Genomic DNA, 18,475 nt, shown 5'->3' with positions numbered 1-18,475 from the left:
CTTAGGTTTCATGTAGACATGAATTTTGGAGGTGGAAATTACTCGACCATATACAGTGTGCCCTCTGTCTCCCCCCCCCAACAGCCCACAAATTCATATCTATTCCACAATGTAAGACATTGATCCCACCCTAGCATCCCTGAAATTATTAGCCCATTCTTATATAAACACTACATCAGCTCAAAAAGTTCCAAATCCCATTTAAATAATCTGTATAAGTATGGTTGAAACGCTGGGTATGATCTATTCTAGGGCAAAATTCCTTTCTAGTTGTGGGCATGTAAAACTGAAGAAAAGTTGTCTGCTTCCAAAATCCAATGGTGGGACAAGCATATAACAGACATTCTCATTCTGAAAGGGAGAAGATGGAAGGAATAAAGTTCTTATGGGTCCAAAACAAGGTCACAACTTAACAGGGCAAGTTCCATTAGGTTTTAAGGCCTGAGAATAATGATCTGTGGCTGGATGCTTTGTTCTCTGTGGCAGTGAAGGTCTCCCACTAGTCATGGTCTCTGCTCAGAGTCATTCTTCCTTAATTTCATCCTATTTTTGTCCCTCTGAGTTCATTGTTAGTGTTTCTATTGGTAAAAATAAAATCTCAAAAATGTTGTCAGTCTTCCATGTACACCAGGAGGATCCACACCATTAGGATAATTTTACACAGGTTCTTTCTGGATAATCCTGTCTCTATTCCTGGCTTCTCCTGAGATATTCCATTGGCTCCATGAGTCACATACCTAATTTCTTCACCAGAGAGTTGTTCAGCCACAGTCTTAGAGTTCTCTGCAGTGAATACTTAACATTTTTTACAATATTAAGAGGCTGAGGATTTTCCAAATCAGGTTCTGGTTCCTTTTTGCTTCATAGGTTCTCAATTTACCTCGATCCTCTTGCATTGTACAGTATACAGTGAGAAGACATGAAGCCACACTTTCCATATTTTGCTTAGAAATCTCAGCTAAGTATCCAAGGTCATTGTTCACCAGTTCTACTTTCCACCCGACACTAGGATACAATTCAACGAAGCTTTCCGCCACTTGATAATAAGAATCAAGAATCACCTTCCCTTCATTGTCCACTGACATGCTTCTCATTTGCTTCTGAAAACTCACTAAAGCACCTGCAACATTCATATTTCTACCAGCATTCTGTTCATGTATTCTCTAAGATAATAGAAACTTTCTTTACCGTTCTGTCCACTTTCATCTGTGCCTTCACCAGAATCACTTTTAACATCCATACTTGTACCATTGCCCTCAAGACAATGTGGGCTTTTTCTACGAAGCTCCATTACCCATTACCCAAATCTAAAGCCACTTCCACAGTTTTAGGTATTTTGTTACAGCAGCACCTAGCTCCATAGTACCAAAATCTGTATTAGTTTCTCAGGGCTGCTGTAACAAAGTACCACAATCAGGTCACTTAAAACAGAAATTTATTCTCTCACAATTCTGGATGCTAGAAGTCTGAATTTGAAGTGTTGACAGGGTTGGTTTTTTCTGAAGACTGTGAGACAGAAACTATCTCATACCTCTGTCCTTGAACATCGTGGTTGCTTGTATTCCCTGTCTTATATACATCTCCCTCCAATCTGTGCCTCCATGTTCACATGGACTTCCTGCCAGTAGGTCTTCACAAGGCCTTCTCATTTCCAAAAAAGGTCAAGCTCTGAGGTTCCAGGTGATGAATTCTCAGGGACACAATTCAGCCCATTTCAAGGGATTTGTGCTTCAAATCAGGACATAGATCCACAGTTAATGTAGTGTCTACAATGAATGGAGACCACTTCATAAATCATTGATTAGATCAGAATTTATCAGTAAGATGTACAGTAAAACCTTGGATTGAGAGTAATTTGTTATGTGAGTGTTCCACAAGATGAGCAAACATTTCTAATTAAGTTTAACTTGATAAATGAGTGATGTCTTACGATATGAGTAATACATGATGCCAAATGTCACATGATCACAACTGAGCCAATGGTTCTTGAAATTTGCTTTGATATATGAGTGCTTTGGATTATAAGCATGTTTCCAGAATGAATTATGCTCACAAACCAAAGTTTTACTGTATTATTCTCCTTCTACTTCCTGCATAAAAGCATTTTAGTAGAAAAAAATTTAATCTTGTTATTAATAGAAATTCAGGCATTTTAGAAATTTAATAGAAAATTTTAATCTTGTTATTTCAAAAGGTTTTCAGGTTTCCACAGAAAACTGGCATTTGAAATAAGTCACAAACACATATTGAGCAGATACAAAATAACAAAAAATCAAAAGCACGTGTTTGTCTTTCATTTCAAGAGGGGTAAAGGCAATAAATGCTAAAGTAATTTAGAAAAACAAAACTAACTATAGGCTGAAACTGTTACTCCATCCAATTCTTTGCGTTATACTTCAACCTTAATGTAGTGTTTAACTGATAGGGAATTAATTAATTTCAAGTTGGTTATTGTTTGATTTTCCAAACTAATAATCCTCCTAAGGTACTGTTTGTTTTAAGCCCTAACATTATTCAGACTTGAGGTGCAAAGGGACCACGAAGGCAGTGGAGGAACGTGCTGTTCCTTTGGTGCTGGGCAGCTTTGAAGACACTCTTCCAGCTGCTTATTCTGGGCCTTCAGCAAATGGCACTTCCTGGGGAGAAGGGCTCCAGCGGCTCTGGGCAGCCACGCTCCTAGGGCATAATGACTTTGAACAAGGACTCAGAAGAATAGTCTGACTGAAGCAAGGAGCATTGGGGTTGGTGGAATAGCGAAGATAAAAGTAAAATAAAGTTGAGTAAATAGGAAGCAGTGGGGAACTGATGAAATATTTAAATGCCATCTGTTTTTTTCCTATCGCTCCCACTAGTAGCCATTCCTTCCTCAGTGAAGGGGAGCTATTCAGAAATACTTGTGTGGAACTCAGTCCTGAGCAAATAATATGCTTCATTTATCTTGTGTTTCTTTTGCCTGTAGGAGCCATGTTTTATTAATTGTATTAAAATACCTTAATATCTGAGGACTTGGCCCCAAACATGAGCTCCTGGGTAATTCTGACATACATTTTTTATTCCTAAAAGCTACTATAAAGTAATTGTAATTTGTTTTTCTATGTGTCTTACCATGATCCTCTATGCCCTGACCACACACTAATGCTCAAGTAGCATAAGCATTAATACCATACTTCAACTTGCTTTTGCGAAACTTCCAGTTTCCTGCCAAGTCTTCCCCAATTGCCAGAGTTACCCAGAGGTAAGGTTATAGAGGGATTCCACACATGCTTGTAAACAGTCTTGATAGCATCAAGGTGAATTCACCTTCCTACGATTTTCCTGCTGAGATCTCTTTTGTGTTATCCACTGATAAGTTTTTTGCTCCCTACCTAAAGCTACCAATGCGTCCAGCCATATTAGTCCATTAGTCTCCATCTGGGTACTGACACCCTCCTGTGAATGCCCTAGGTGGGAGGAGCCTCCCTTCTCTACACACTCAGTGTGCCTGTGCCCACTGTCCACCATGCAGAAGAAGAAAAAGGATCTCTTATCCCCCTTTAAGTGTATCATATTCCATTAAGGTTCTGAGGTGATACTACTCAAAGTTCCAGTGCCTTACAATTTGTAGTGACACAAGCTCCCTTTCTCAATTTCATTGGGATGAAGGCAGGGTTAATAATAAATGCATATTTCCAGACAAAGAGTTCAAAAGAGTTTGCAGTGGAAGGTACTGCTGCCTCTAAACCATTTAATTAATTTTAGTAGCAACAGCTTTTACAGAGATCTTTTGAATACCATATTTATATGCTTTCTTGTTAAAGTCATAGCATAAAAATCATACTCCTGTGCAATATTTTTTTTAATTTAACATAACTTGGGCAATAGTACAAGTCTTTATTAGTGCATATTTACAATAGCTGCTTTCAAATATGTCACTTTTTATTATACCATATAATGGATATTTTAAAGGTTTAATCCTTTGTTATTTCCAGAAATAACATATATATATATATATATATATATATATATATATATATATATATATTTTTTTTTTTTTTTGCACTTATGGAAATACATCTGGAAGATAGATTCCTGGAAGTAGAATTCCTTAGTCAAAGCCAATGTACATTTAAAATTGTAATAGGGGTGCCTGGGTGGCTTGGTTGGTTAAGCATCTGACGTTGGCTCAGGTCATGATCTCACCATTCATGAGTTCGAGCCCTGTGTCGGGCTCTGTGCTGATAGCTCGGGAGCCTGGAGCCTGCTTTGAATTCTGTGTCTCCCTCTCTCTCTGCCCTTCCCCTGCTCACACTCTGTCTGTCTCTCTCAAAAATCAAATAAAAACATTTAAAAAAATTTTTAAAAAAATGGCTTTGGATCTTCTACTATCTACAATGGAATAGCAGAAAAACTTCCTGATCAAACAAAGCTGAATTTAATAAGCTTACTATAGAAAAGGAAAACACTACCTTGAGAATCCTTAGTGGTATCTCAAAAGGAGGAGGTCAGGAAATGATATTCAGAAGGTGTTTTGGGTCTACGCTCAAATGACTTAAGGCATGTTTTTCAAGGAGGTGAAGTGGTCGGAACTGGGCCAAGTTTAAAGTGGTATACAGCAAAGCAAGAGAATGGTGAAGCAATTCTTGGTGAGCAAACTATTGCCTGATTAAATAAGGTGTTCATCTAGGCGAGTAAACTGCTTGCCCAGATGAACTGATTTGCAAGAATTTCCAACAGCAAACAGTAAAGTTATTTATCGGTTTTTAGTCTTATCTTCTTGAGTGAGACTTTCATGGAACAGGTAAATTCATGTTGACATACGTGGTCTTAGTTCTCAATCCTAACAGTTAATTATAATGAGGCAGGTGGTCTCAGTTCTTGTGTTTTTTATATAATATTTACAGAGATCTTTTCCATCTCAAAATTGTTGTTAAAATATTAAAAAAAAGAAAACCAAATTTTCTTCTAATAATTTTATAGTGTTTTTCTTTCTCTTCCTCTCTTCCTTCTCCCCGTCTTCCATATTCCTAATTTAATTGTTTGCTTCAACTGAAAATTTGCTTCAACAAAATTGATGATAAGAAATGAGGTTGCTGTACAAATTTATTTTTTAATGTGCCTGACCAATTGCCCCAGCACCATTATTAATCTACATTTTCTCCACTGATAAAAAAATGCCATTTTTATGATGTACTAAATCCCCATACATATTTGTATTTATATCTGGACTCTTTCTTGTTAGTATTCTATTTATGAATCACTACTATATTAAGATTTATAATGTTTCATAATATACTTGAGTATTGTTAGGTATTAAAGTTCACCTGGTTACTCTTACTTTCCAAAAATTTCTTAGCTAATTTTTAACATTTGTTTATCCACATGAATTATAGAATCAGTTTTTCTAGCACTAATGAAACATTTCCTGTTGGTATACTACAGGAATCATCCTTGCATATCGATTTAGGATTTGTTGAAATTCTTCTCCTTCTTTTTTAAAAGATATATATTTTTAAATGTTTATTTATTTATTTTGAGACAGAAAGAGAAGAGAGAATCCCAAGCAGGCTCTGTGCTGTCAGCACAGAACCCAACTTGGGGCTGGATCCCATGAACTGTGAGATCATGACCTGAGCCAAAATCAAGAGTCAAATGTTTAACTGACTGAGCCACCCAGGTGCCCTGAGATTCTTCTAATATTAAGTCTCTCTATCCAACAAGAAGGCATTCTTTTCTAATAATTCAAGTTTCATTTTGGATCCTTTAGTAACATTATGAATATCTCTTCACAAAAAGCTGCTACATTTCTTGTTTAGATTATTCACAGGCATGATTGTGTGACTACTGTAAATAAAACATTTCTTCATTATCCTTTCTAATAAACTTTTTATGGATGCAATATATATAATTATAGGGGCGCCTGAGTGGATCAGTAGGTTGAGTGTCCAACTTCAGCTCAGGGCATGATCTCACAGTTCGTGAGCTCAAGCCCCGCGCCGGGCTCTGTCCTGACAGCTAGGAGCCTGGAGCCTGCTTTGGCTTCTGTGTCTCCCTCTCTCTCTGCCCCTCCCCAACTCATGCTCTCTCTCTCTCTCTCAAAAATAATATATATAATAACATTAATATATATAATTATAATAGATGTATTATTTTGGCATATTGATTTACCCACAACCACCTCACTGAAATCTCTTACCGCTTGTGATAATTTTTTATGTGGTTCTTTTGACTTTTGTAGATATTCTGCTGCATCATTATAAATGATTTCAACTTTGTCTCCTCCATTCCAATTTTTATACTTCATTTCTTTATCATGTAAATTCCAGTAACTATTACATTAACAAAAATATTAAATACGAGTGATGGTAGACAATTTCCTTATTCTCTACTTTAATACAAATTCTCTTTTATCTCATAGAAGACACACATATGTATGCACTTACAAATGTTTACATATAACATATATATCACTCATATACACATGCAAAATATACACATATAAGGAAGAATTCCCTTTATCTATATAACATATTAAGAAAGTACATCCTTTAGCAATCTTATCTAGTATGAACATAGCCTTTGATCAAATTAGTTTTCAGTATCAATGAATAAAACCTTTTCTCTACTATTATAGTAAATTGTGGTTATTGATTTCTTAATATTGATTCAATCATCTTTGAACTGTTGATATAAATAATTCTTTTAGTTATTTGGAATTATATTAAAAGATACATAATTGCATAGATTTCATAAGGAGAAAGTGACCAGATTGACTAAGAGACCCCAACAAAGGAGGCAATTCATCTACTCATGTCCACATGAAGCAATACCTTCTGTTGGAAGAGCAGGTTGCTTATAATACTGCCTGCTCAAAGTGAGGACATTGTGAGGTCCTTCAGAAATATTTCCTCCCTAACTTCCCAAGTAGGATTTTATAATTTCCTGAATCCTTCAAACTCCTGGTGACTGTGATTTGAATATCTCTGCTTATCATGTGCATATAACTGATAACATCCCATGCCTACATTTCTGGGTATTTACTGAAAACCTTGGGTTAGGAACCTCAATTTCCTAGGAAAATGATTCTCTATAAACATCTGAGGTGTATTTCAGAAGATATATAGCAATTGGATATACTTTATATATTACATAATTTTGGACTGCTATAGCTGTATTTATTTTTGATCTACTTGAAATGTCACCAGCAAAAGAGATAAATTAATTAGAATATCCTACTCCCAAAATGCTACTGAAAATCTCCTTGCAGTTTTTATTTCATGAATTTTGTTGTTATATTTACTTATACATTGTTATATGTGACTACAAAATTTCCTGAATTGAAATTCTTATTATTATGATGCATTTTCCTTGAATCAACATATTAACAACATATCTCTGGCAATTTTTTTGTGATTGTTGCTCTATTTGATGCTTTTTTAAATTTTTTGACTTTTACTTTCTCTATCACTTAGTTTTAAACATATCCCACAGCATCTTGTTTGATTTTACCTTGGCATCCAGACGTTTTTTTAAAAATTACCTTAATAGGGTGTTCTGGGTGGCTCAGTTGGTTGAGCATCTGACTCTTGATTTCAGCTCAGGTCATGATATCATGGCTGTGAGATAGAGCCCCTCATCAGGCTCTGCACTGGGCATGGAACTTGCCTGATATTCTCTTTCTCCCTCTCTCTCTTTCTGCCCCTTTCCCTGCTCATGCTCTCTCTCTCTCTCTCTCTCTCTCTCTCTCTCTCAAGATAAATAAATAAACATTTAAACAAGATTAACACATTACATTCATTCCTTGATTTTTTTCAGATTCAAAAACATCTTTTGACTCAGCTATAAAACCAGAAGACATTATCATAGTTATAATACTTCTTTCTCCCTTATCTCTCACTTACTTTTTAAAAAATGTTTATTTATTTTCAAAAGGGGGGGACAGAGACAGAGGGGGACAGAGGGTTCAAAGTGGGATCTGCACTGACAGCAAAGAGCCTGATGTGGGGCTCAAACCCATGAATTGTGAGATCATGACCTGAGCTGAAGTCGGACATTCAACAGACTGAGCCACCCAGATGCCCTGCTCCCACTTACTTTTGATAATAGTGTTGGTTTGATAATAGCAATGGTGTTCTCTATCTTGGAATGGTTTATGGTAGTCTGTTTGTAACTATAATTTCCACAATTGGATTAATTTTAGTCCTGCAATTAAATTGCCAATCATTTGCCTCTCTATACTCACTACTATATTGGTCAATTTGTCACCTAGAAATTTCTTCCCCAGAACTCATGAAGAATATATCCCTATGTTGTTAGGTGTTTGAAATTGTGTATCAGGAATGAAATTTTGACTGAGTATAAAATACTCAGGTTCCTCTTTGCTTGAGAAATTAAAAAGAGCCGGGGATCTGTGAGGCCTTCTGTTCTTTACCCACTCTAGGCATCTTTATCCTTTTGCCTCAAAGCCTGAAGGATTATATTTTAACTTCTAACTCCAGGAAATATAATAGGCATTGCTGCAGTTTCACCTGAGACATCGTTTTCTCATTCAATATATGCATTAACGTTTTTCTTATCAATACTTAAAGTTATACAAACTCTTTGAATTATACCTTGAAATTTTAATCTTTCAGTTTTATTACTCAAGGATACCAATTATATCTATTTTGGTGATATAATGATGATAGGCTTTGGGTTTCTTATTTATCAACCAGTGCTCTGTAATTCTTTTAATTCTCTTTTTAATTCCATTTTGCTACATTTTCCCTGTCTGACTTTTCACTTTCTTTCCAGCAGAGTCTATTTCTTTCCCTTAGATGTTTTCTGTGAAGATTTAGTTTTCTCTTATTCTTGTCTCTTTAAATTTTTTTAATGTTTATTTATTTTTGAGAGAGAGAGAGAGAGAGAGAGAGAGAGGCACAGAGAGAGGGAGACACAGAATCCAAAGCAGGCTCCAGGCTCTGAGCTGTCAGCACAGAGCCCAACCTGGGGCTCGAACCCATGAACTGTGAGATCATGACCTGAGCCAAAGTCAGATGCTCAACCGACTGAGTCACCCAGGCACCCCTCTTATTCTTGTCTCTTTAGATGAATAGGTGTATGTATGTATGTTTGTATATTGTAGGTATGTGTGTATCCAATGTCTTCCACATTCTCTTATTTCTCTGCTCTGAGCTCTTACTTTAAATTGTATATTTTCCATATAGTTTGGTCAAACTTTTGTATTTTCTCCAAGGTGACATTATTCTGCTTAGGTCTTCCTAACTTGCCACTTGAATTTTTGTCTGTTCCATAATTTTTAATTTGTAGAAATATCTGTGGATGCTTAATTGAATATTTTAAAATTAACTGTGAGTAAGGTGACTTCTGTCTATACTACCATCTCTTGGTAGTAGGTTTCTGTGTTATAGGAGTGAAAAGTTTATAGATTACCAGGATGTCTTCCTGGCTTATGGAGAAATTTCTTATGACACAAGGTTTTGAGGCTCGTGTGTGTGTGTGTGTGTGTGTGTGTGTGTGATTATGATTTACACTAACACATGTGTACACATAGAAATATACAGAAACAGAGAGTGGTTATTTAGCGTTTACTTCTCCAACTGAAACAAATCAGCAGTCTCAGGGCTGCTTACAGTTGAAAGGCTTTCCTTTATCTGGTCTCCCTGGCAGATTGCTTTCTGTACTTTTGCCATATTTGTGTGCTTTCTTCTTCAAACATCTCTTTATTTCTCTGTGATGATAAACAAAGTCTAGAGAAGTTCCCACAGCTCATCCTACCATATAAAAAATGCAATGCAATTGTTAATGATATTTTATTCCTCAGGTGACCACCTACATTGGAGACTTCTCTATGCCAGCATTACCTGATGGTACAGCTGTAAGTTTCTTTTCTCAATGTTTTCTTGGATCATATTATTATTGCCACTGGATTTGGTAGGCATTCTTCATGTATTTTTTAGGGTTATAGATAGTTTCTAGTTTCACCAAAGATGGAGCTGTGTTTCTTAATGCTTTCTTGTAATTGTCATTGTTTTAGAATGATTTCAGAGAGAAGAGGCAAAGGCAATACAGATGTTATTATTATGCTTTGTAAAACACAAGTCAGTTCCTAAAATTTTGTAACATTCTTCTATGTCCATTGTCATCTGTGGACTCAGTCATATGTGGACTCAGTCATCTTCTGTGTCCATTAGTCTGCTGACGGTTAATGTGGAGGGAAATTTGAGTAACAGTAACACTGCTGTCACACCCTCACAAAAACTTGAGGCATTGCTGTTGAATCAATCAAGTATCTTCAGCATACCTGGGGTGTGTTTTTATTAGGATACTCCTGATAACCTGGTTCCAGTATGGCATTGGTTTTGCCAAGAGAGGAGGTTATAGCTTCAGTTCAAAATGAGAGCGCTATTTTTCTAATATAATAGACATGCGGGAGAGGAAATGTTAGAACAACAGAAACCATGGAAGGGGAGAACGAGGCATGGCAAAAGAAGCGAGCATTGGGAGAAAGGTCTTTTGCAGAGGAAGGATTTCTAAATGAAGTAATGGATGAATTGGATCTTGAAGGATAAATAAGGAAGGATAAATATCAGGAAGACATGAACTGAAATTAAAGAGAACAATGAATGAAAGGTAAGGAGAAATGAGAACGTATGATGTATTAGTGTTTTACTGCTGCAAAACATACTACCACAAACTTAGCTCAAAACAAAAACAACACCCATATATTATCTCACAGTTATGTATGTCAGAATTCTGGGTATATCTTAGCTGAATGGTCTGTTTAGTGTCCCACAAAGTTGCAATCAAAATGTCAGCTAGGATGGAGTTCTTCTCTGGGGTTTTGGGTCTGCTTCCAAATTTATTCAGGTTGTTGGCTGAATTCAATTCCTTGTGGTTATGGGACTGAAGTCTCCTGTGGCCAGGAGGGCATCTGCTGCAGCTTTGTCTATCTCTAGATTCTTCTGTCTCTTACTTCCACGTCCTCTTTTAAAAGAGCTCACCTGATTGAGTTAGATCTACCTACACTCAAAGGGAAGTATTATACAAAGCGTGGACACTGGGAAGTAGAAATCTTATGAACAATCTTAGAATTCTGCTTAGTACATATGGTTTGTTGGAAGAGATTTGAAATCTTAGTTATGATTGTAGTACAAACTAGAGGCAGACAAGCTCCAGATAAGTAGGTGGAGGCCTGATGTATACATGCAATAGAATATTAATTTGCCTCTGGAGTTAATAGGGCACCACAGATAGATTTTAAGCAGGTAAGATATTTTCTGCTCTAACAGCAGTGTGGAAGATGAATTTGTGAAGCATGACTGTAGGAAAACACATTTTAATAGAGAGTATTAAAGCATTCTGGAAAAAATTAATAAACTAAAGCTGTGATAGTAAATGAGCACAGAAAAGCTTACCTTTAGAGATTTAGGGAATAAATTTGATAGATTGAATGTATTCATCATATGTTTTTACATACTCATTCAATGTGCCAAACAACATTCTAGGCCTTGGGTCAGAAGTGAGTATAAAACAATGTTCTTTTTCTTAAAATGTAGGGAAAGAAAGAAAAAAAAAAGAAATGCACAAATAAGCAAGGTAATTCCAGATTTTACTGCCTGCACTAAGACAACTGGACTGTGTAATGAACTAGAAAACATATCAATTAAGCTCCTTTGGTCTGCAATAAATACGAGGCCCAACTTTAAATGGCTTAAGTAAGAGCGGGATTTATTATCTCACATTAAAAAACAAAACAAACAAAAAACAAGAAAACAAAACCCCTAGAGTTGGTGTGGTGTGGGAGTTACCTAACTCATCAATGTCATTTAGATTCTGATTCTGTCTGTCTTTTTTCTCTGCCATCCTGATGTTGGCTTTTATCCTTCAGGCTTTCACCTTCCTAGGCCTAAGAAAGCTGCAATAGTACCGTACTTCACATTCTTACACAATAAAATGCAGCTGATTGTTGAGAACTTAGATCTTCTCTCATCCCCTTTTAAGACAAAGAGCGTTTCTCAGAATCCCATAAGCAATTTTTCTTTCATTTTTCATTTAGCAAATTGCAGTCTGTGCCCATTCCTGTGCCAGATCACTTAAAAGGTACTCAAAATACCATAACTGATTTAGAAAAAATGGTTTTTAACCTCAAAATAATGGTATCAACTTCTCTGTGTATGGGACTCTGTCCTGGTTGAAAATTACTGGGTTACATTTATAAAGATCTAATACCATGAGATTTAGACTAGTGGGGATGGAGTCCCCATCCTCTGAAACATGTGGCTATGCAAAGTGGGTCAAAAAACTCAGGGCATTGTTAGAAATGAATAGGATGAAGAGTTGTCTGTTACAGAAAGTGACAGTGAAGGGGAATATTTTACATGAGAAGTTAAAGACTGGTATTTCTGAGGAGGTGATATTTGAGCTATAATCTAATACTGAGAAGACAACCAGCAGATCTGGGCAAAGCAGGAAGAATTGAAAGGCCTTGCTTACATTGACTACTTTTAATTTTTTGAGGAACCTCCATCCTCTTTTCCACAGGGGCTGCACCAGTTGGCATTCCTGCCAATAGTGCAAGAAGGTTCCTTTTTCTCCACATCCTTACTAACACTTGTTTCGCGCGTTTTCTATTTTACCCATTCTGACAGGTGAACGTGATACCTCATGTGGTTTTGATTTGCATTTCCCTGATGATAAGTGATGCTGAGCATCTCTTCACGTGTCTGTTGGCTATTTGGATGCCTTCTTTGGTGAAATATCTGTTCATGTCTTCTGCCCATTTTTTAACTAAAAAAAACTTTTTAATTTTTTAGAAGAAATTTTTTTAAGCTTATTTATTTTTGAAAGAGAGAAAGTGTGTACACGTACATGTGCGAGGAGGGGGTGGGGAGCAGAAAGAGAGGGGAACAGAGAATCCAAAGTAGGCTCTGCACTGATAGCAGAGAGCCCGATGAGGGGCTTGACCTCACCAGCAGTGAGATCATGACCTGAGCTTAACCAACTGAGCCACCCAGGTGTCCCCCCAAAAAATAACCTAAAAGAAAAAAAGAAAATATTGGAGGAAGATCTCAAGGTATCATTTAAAAGAACTAACATACTTATTCATGTAAATCAAACTTGCAACATGACAAAATAACACACATTTCTAAGTTAACTACATTTTAAAATAATCCCCACACAAATTCTGATGAATGTCAAAGTTAACAACACTAGCTTATATTGGTCGTTTCAAGACTAAAAATATCTCAGATGCCCAGAACATTCTAGGAAGGATGTTAATACCATACTCTATAAATTCTTGCTGTAAGCAAGAATTCACCCAAAGTTATCAAATAGAGGAAGTCATAGCGTATCTAACATATATAAATAGAGTTGGAAATAGTTTTGAAAAACATTGCCTGGAGAAGAAATTAGAGAAGCTCTCAGTCCATCCAGCCCATCATCTTCATTCATAAGCACTCTATTCCATATTCATACATTATACCTAACTACATTAGGGTTATCAAGAAAGAGCAAATCAGATTTTACTCTATATTCATGACAAGTGAACACTACAGAATATATCGACGACTATCTCTAGGAATATGTTGGCTAAAAGAAGGATATTTTATGGGGCACCTGGGTGGCTCAGTAGGTTAAGCGTCTGACTTTGGCTCAGGTCATGATCTTAGAGTTTGTAGATTCAATCTCTGTATTGGGCTCTGTGCTGACAGCTCAGAGCCTGGAACCTGCTTTGGATTCTGTGTCTCCTTTCTCTGCCTCTCCCCTGCTCAGGTTCTGTCTCTCTCTCTCTCAAAAATAAATACACATTGAATTTTTTATTAATTAAAAATAAAAGAAGGAAAATTTACTAAAAGCTTATTTTCTTGTCAGTAGCTAACTTGGAAAAAATAAGAGTAACCACACAATAGAAAATGTACTTTTTAGTTCCTGACATAGTGACAATATCTGCTAGTTATTCAGATGTAAAAGAATACCTATGAAATAATTTTCTTGCAAGCCTATATTTACTGACTAAGATAAAAATAAAATACCATAAATGTCATGCTCATAGAGATGTGTAATAGCTATACAATAGTTGTTTATAAAACTAAGACAATGAATATATTCCAGGGCCTTGTCCTATGACATCACAATACTGTGTTTCAAGGGGTAAAAAATTATGACTTCATTCATTCATTCAGTGAATATCTATTGAGTGCCTACATTCTACAGACTCTATTCTGGGTACTAAACAAATGCATAAAATTGTTCTCATATAATTTATATTCTAATGGTGTATGAACCAAAGCTAAGTAAACACACAAAGAAAAAATAGCCAAAATAATTTCTATGTAGGAATTAAACTGATGCAGTGTAGAGTAAATGATGGCTTCTTGAACTTAGGTCCTCAGGGAGGGTCTCTGGTCTGTGTAATTCCTCAATGAAAAGCAAAAGCCAGTCATGGAGGTACCTGGGGAAGGATACTTTAGGCAGAGTGAACAGCCTGTGCACCTCAAGGCACAACAGTACTTCATGTGTTTGAGGATCTAAAAGAAGGCCATTGTGGTTGGAGTGTCGTGAAGGATGCAAACTGTTATTAGTTTCCTAGGTCTGCTACAACAAATCACCACAAGTTGATGGCTTAAAGCACAAGAAACTTATTCCCTTGCAGTTCCAGAGACCAAAAATTCTGAAACCCAGATGTCAGCCTGGTCATGTTGCCTCTGAAGGTTCCAGGGGACAATCTTTTCTTGCCTCTTCCTAGCTTGTACTGGTGGTGGGAAATCCTTGGCATCTTTGGCTCTAGCTGCAACCCTTCAATTTCTATCTCCATTTCACATATACATCTTCCCTCTGTGTGTGTGTGTGCGTGTGTGTGTGTGTGTGTGTGTGTGTGTCCAAACCCACCTCTGCTTGGAAGAACACCAGTCTTTGGATTTAGTGGCCTCTCTAACCCACTATGACCACATCTTAACTTGATCCCATCTGCAAAGGCCCTATTTTCAAATAAGGTCACATTCGCAACTACCAGGGGCTAGAACTTTACAAACATATTCACAGTTTTCTTTTGTGATAATGCAAAAAATATTTTTCTCTAAGTTAAAAAATAAGTGATCACAAAGGAATACTGTAACTGCTATCTCATGGGGGCTTACTCCTATTATAGGAGATTATGCTCCTTACAACCTCTTGGTAACTTATGTCTCTGACATATTATATTTAAAAATATGTGTAGTCACTATTTTTGCATATCATTAAAGGCAAGTCAAAGACAAGGAGACAATCAGTTATATGAAGCTCTTGCCAATGAGGAGAGAATATTCCTGTTCTTCAAGAGACATACATTTTCTACCTCAGGAGCTGCTAAGTAAGCAGCTTCTCACTTGGAGATTCAAACTGAGGGCACTTAAAGTGGATATTACACTCACTGTTGAGGATTACATTTCACAGCAAGGTTCAATGCTTGTTTCATAAAGCAAGTAAAAAACCTGAGTGGAAAAAACTATTATTTAGGCAGCTAACATATGATCCAGCCCTACTTAAATCAACGCTTCTAATCTTGTTCTGTCTCTGTACCATTCACATTTGCTAGAAAGGCCTCCAAGTAAGATCTCTCATTAGAACTTATGACTCTCTGCTGGATGGAGGATAAGGATCATGGCATGGGGCAGGGTAGGAGTTGGGAGAGAGAGGACTTATAATATCCAAGGAGGTTTAGATAGAGAAAAACCTTTTCCTGGTCCTTCCTTAGATATGTCACCTTTTCACCCAGTCAAAAATCAGTGATTTAGGGGCGCCTGGGTGGCGCAGTCGGTTAAGCGTCCGACTTCAGCCAGGTCACGATCTTGCGGTCCGTGAGTTCGAGCCCCACGTCAGGCTCTGGGCTGATGGCTCAGAGCCTGGAACCTGTTTCCGATTCTGTGTGTCTCTCTCTCTCTCTCTGCCCCTCCCCCGTTCATGCTCTGTCTCTCTCTGTCCCAAAAAATAAATAAACGTTGAAAAAAAAATTAAAAAAAAATCAGTGATTTAATATAATCAACGTATCTATCTATCTCACATAAGAGTATCTACATAAAAACCAAAGTAATAGTGACTAACAATATTTAGTGCTCATCATGTGTCAGGTACAGTTCTAAGTGTTTAAGTTCTTAACTCATTTAACCCTCAAACTGACCCTTGATGAGAAAACTGAGGCACAAAGAGATTAAATGACTTATCTTAGGTCACAGCTAGAAAGTGACAGATCTGGAATTCAAAATGAAGCACAGACAGAAGAGCTCGTGATGTTAATCACTATACTATTCTGCTTGGGACTGCATAGAAATCCATGAGGATTTAAAAATACAAATACATGGGGTGCCTGGGTGGCTCAGTCATTTAGGTGTCTGACTTCAGCTCAGGTCATAATCTCACAGTTCGTGGGTTTGAGCCTGCTTCAGATTCTGTGTCTCCCTCTCTCTCTGCCCCTCTCCTGATCACACTTTGTCTCTCTCTTTCTCTCTCTCTCTCTCAAAAAGAAAACAAACATTAAAAAATTTAATAAAAATAAATAAATAAAATACAAATACATAACCATGGTTAAAACATATCATTATTCAACTGCTGATTCATGAATACTTTCCTATTTAGTCCATTTCTTTTAGGTGAGCTCAGAAGAATCCAACATTATATTCTTGTGACTATTTAAATAAGGCCCTGAAGCTATAATAACTGATTTGGATGCTGTGAGTTAGGTCCACACTTACGGGTTTACTGATCACTTCCAAGAAGTCTTGCCTCATCCTGGGTTCTCATCCTTCAAGTGGCAACACTTACTTGCTGCTCACTCCAGTAACTTCACGGATTGTATTTTGCTCAACAGTATCCTGATTTCGAAGTCCACTAGGTCTGGAAAACCTCAACGTTAACAAAGAAAACAACCCTAGGAGTCACCCACTTCCTCCTTTGCTTCTAGACTTGCATCAATATGCATCTGGGATTCAGGGCAATTAAATTCATAGGCCCCATTATACCGCATGACAGAGACTCCTGCACTTCTGTGTGACAGTTTCCTCATCTATAAAATGCCATAGGAAGATAAAATAAATTTTTTTTTTTTCTCAACGTTTATTTATTTTTGGGACAGAGAGAGACAGAGCATGAATGGGGGAGGGGCAGAGAGAGAGGGAGACACAGAATTGGAAACAGGCTCCAGGCTCCGAGCCATCAGCCCAGAGCCTGACGCGGGGCTCGAACTCCCGGACCGCGAGATCGTGACCTGGCTGAAGTCGGACGCTTAACCGACTGCGCCACCCAGGCGCACCGGAAGATAAAATAAATTTTACACTTAAGCAAAATAAGTTACTTTGAAATAAATTATAAATATGATAAATTAGAAGTAAATTAAAAATATGAACATAAATACTTGGCACAGTATTTGACATATGTAAATAATCGATAAATGGCTTATGTCAGTCTTATTAAACCTATGTGTCTATCAGAAACAGGTTTTTGGTTAATTTTATTGAGTACCAGCTCTCAAGGTACTCTTTATTAGAAAATAGAAGATTCTTATATTGAGATTGAACAGAAGTATCAATTATTTAAAGTAATTATGTATTATTATTTCATGTATTTATTTATTATTTCATTTATTTTTCTTATTTATTATTTATTTATTATTTCATTTTTTGTTTCATTCATCATATTTCATTACATATAATATATATTCATTATATTCATTATATTTCATTCATTATATTTCATTCATTCATTTCTTATTTACTATTTCATTTATTATTCTTGTTCTTTGCTAAATTATTTATAGGTGACAAAACTTTTGCATATCACATACCAGTGTATATGTACACACATACACACACAGACACACACACACACACTGAATATGCAGGTAGACCTGTTTTGATGTTTCTTTCCTTATGCTTAGTTACTTATGGCACACCCTTCCTAAGTCCTGGAATATAACTTTTTTCCTTGCCTACTGACATTTAACTGTACTTCAACATTTTCTTTCAAAACAAAACTCTTCTCTCTGTTTGCAAAGTTGTTACTTAACTAAATACGATGAAAACATCCCTGTTAATAATGTGATGGCAATGTATTCCAGCACCTATTTCTAGATCCAGATAATATATAACAGTTCCAAATATATATAGCATGTACTTGGTAGCCTCCTGGAGACAAATCTGTTATAGTTTCCAAAAGAATGATTTCAATGGTGTGAATTTAAAGCCAGCAAAAAGAGGAAATGATAACGAGGTAGGATGAAAAAGGCGTTTCTCAGGGATCCTCCAATTTCATCCTTACAATTTCTTTCATTTTAGCAATAACCATATCTTTACACTAATGTAACAAAGTTACATCATACTCACTTCAGACATTGTCAATATAAAAAGTTTTTAGATCTTTAGCAGAAAATGACGGAGGTGCTTTTAATCACTCACACACACACACACACACACACACACACACACACCACACGACCAGCATTTATTATGTGCCCATTTAAACACTC

This window comes from Lynx canadensis, chromosome C2, assembly GCF_007474595.2.
Source record: "Lynx canadensis isolate LIC74 chromosome C2, mLynCan4.pri.v2, whole genome shotgun sequence".
In the NCBI taxonomy this organism is placed as follows: Eukaryota; Metazoa; Chordata; class Mammalia; order Carnivora; family Felidae; genus Lynx; species Lynx canadensis.
This window is presented reverse-complemented; position numbering follows the sequence as displayed.